Raw genomic sequence first — 2,470 nt, 5'->3', positions numbered from 1 at the left:
TGGAAAAGGCATAGAAAGATATAATCTTTTCTTATTGGGAAATAGTTCATATTCACATAGAGGTTAAGTGCATCCATACAAACAGTCCATTAGAAGTATATCAACAACGAGAACCATGACCATACACTTATTTGACGGGGACACAACCTTGATTTTTTTACCCATATATTTATAACTTTAAATTTCCAGTCACATTAAATTACTCCACAAACCAAAACAACTATAAAACCCTTTTCAGGAATACACCAAGACCGCAAGATTAGTACAATACTTGTTTAGTAAACTTTTCACACCATATTCTCTGTGGGATTTGACCCCAACCTTATTGGGTTACTATATTTGATAACGTCCGCGTTATAGCGTTAATAGGTGTAATTTGAGCGTATCAAATTTTGGCGCCGCTGCCGGGGAATACGATTTTGAAATTACTAAATATTGTTTACTCTTCTTAAAGTCTTTGTCATATTCCAACACACCTTGTTTGCTATCTTGTAAACCAGGTGATCATGGCCAACAACGAACTTCCAATCGAAAATGTTTTTGCTGATGAACCAGAAGCAGATGAAGACTTTGCATCTACAATCATTCATCTAAGGGTGACTGCTACTACTATCAAGTTTGATAATTCCCTCTGTCATATGCTCAAACAAGAGGGATACTTTCAGAATGCAGTCGATGATGATCGTCACCAACACATAAGAAACTTTCTGGATGTGTGCTCTCAGCATATCCAGTGGGGAGTGACTCAAGAAGCAGTTCGACTGAAACTCTTCAAATATTCGTTAGCCGGAGAAGCGAGAAAATGGTTCACAAAGATGCCTCGAGACTCTATTGCTAGATGGGAAGAGATGGTCCGTGTGTTTCTGTTACATCCCGTGTTTTCATGCAATGGAAAGCGTCTGAGTTAAATGAAATTAGTAACGGAAACGAGGTTATCCCCCAAGCTTATAGGTGGTTAGAGTAATGGTACAGATGTGTTGTAAATATTAGAAGTTAAACAAATCGAAGAAAATAAGCTTTGTCAAGGTTTGAGATTTATTTGAATGAAATACGGTTCAAGCTATAATACCCCGTATTTTTGGACCAGGAAATTGAACCGTCCAACATGAGAAAATTTTACCCAGGCCATAGGTTTTGGTCATATTGAAGCATAAAAATCAAGAACTCAATGTATACGAGAAATGAAGTCCCTAAATGATTTAAGATGGAAGTGTGCGACGATGACTGGAAATAATATTTTATGTATGGCAAAGAGGCTATGGACTAGAGTTCTACCGCATGATTTATGATAATGAGTATATAACATATGTTAAAATTGATTTTGGTTTTGGTAACCTTCTTGGTATTTTTGTCTTTGATAACCCCTTGAGAGTTATTCATGCAGTTAGCATCTTCAACCTGCATAGGAGGTCCCTCATGAAACGGACCCTTTTGGGTCTGGTACATCCCTTTTGGCATACCTGCATTATCCTCACAAACATTCACCTTCTTAATCTGGGTTTCATCAAAATTATTTGTTAGGAAGGAAATATTTGTTGCAAGCTCAACCAATGTTTGCTGGGTATCTAGATTCTCCTTTACCATATTCTGGATCATAGCACTACTGTAAGGCACAACATCAGCATTGTTTGAGTGCCAAACCTGACTGTGAGTAGTCAGCCTGTCAAGAATGTTGGTCACTCGTCGATAAGATTTATTCATGAAACAACCATCAGCTGTATTGTTAGCGATTGATTGAGTCACTGGATCCAGCCCTCGGTAGAACTTCTCTATTAATATGTTCTCCAAAAAACCATGATTCAGAATCTTTTACAAATACTCTTTGAATCTTTCCCAAGCTTCATATAACTGTTCCCTCGGTCGCAGCTTAAATTCATAAATCTTGTCATGAATCTCAGCCTTCTTGATAGGAGGGTACCATTTCTTGAGAAAGATTGTTGCCATCTCTGCCCATGTAGTAATAGAATTCCGAGGCAGCTTCTCGAACCATGCTCTTGCATCTTCAGCTAAGGAATATTTGAATAACCTCAGCCTAATAGCATCTTGTGGAACGTTGTTTTGGATGTGATTAGCACAGACATCCACAAAATTCTGCAAATGACGTTGAGGGTCATTCTCGGTAGAGTTCCGAAAGTAGCCCTAAATCTTCAACAACTGGTATAGAGAGGAGTCAATTTTTACGCTTGCAGATCCACATCGAGGATGAACAACAGCAGATGCATAGTCCTCCTCTGGAATAAGATCAGCGAAAATATTTTCTTCATCTGATTCATTCGCCTGATTATTCAATCGATTCCCCTGGTTACCAACATGATGGTTTTGCTGATTCTGATTCATGTTCACCTGGTTTCAAGGAATAGCAAACAAGGTGTGATGGAATAAGCAAAAGACTTCAATCAAAGTAAATACTATTTAGTAATTTCAAAATTGTATTCCCCGGCAATGGCGCCAAAATTTGATATGCTCAAAT

The 2,470-nt window shown here is 38.1% G+C and overlaps 1 non-coding gene across 1 annotated transcript; it reads left to right on the top strand.

Annotated features, from left to right (window-relative positions):
* The first annotated feature begins 1,789 nt into the window (after positions 1–1,789).
* On the top strand, positions 1,790–1,895 carry LOC132643091 (small nucleolar RNA R71). The gene has a single exon (XR_009583537.1). It is a non-coding gene; the product is annotated as a small nucleolar RNA R71 (small nucleolar RNA).
* The last annotated feature ends 575 nt before the right edge of the window (positions 1,896–2,470 follow it).

This window comes from Lycium barbarum, chromosome 5, assembly GCF_019175385.1.
Source record: "Lycium barbarum isolate Lr01 chromosome 5, ASM1917538v2, whole genome shotgun sequence".
Taxonomy (NCBI): Eukaryota; Viridiplantae; Streptophyta; class Magnoliopsida; order Solanales; family Solanaceae; genus Lycium; species Lycium barbarum.
This window is presented reverse-complemented; position numbering and strand designations above follow the sequence as displayed.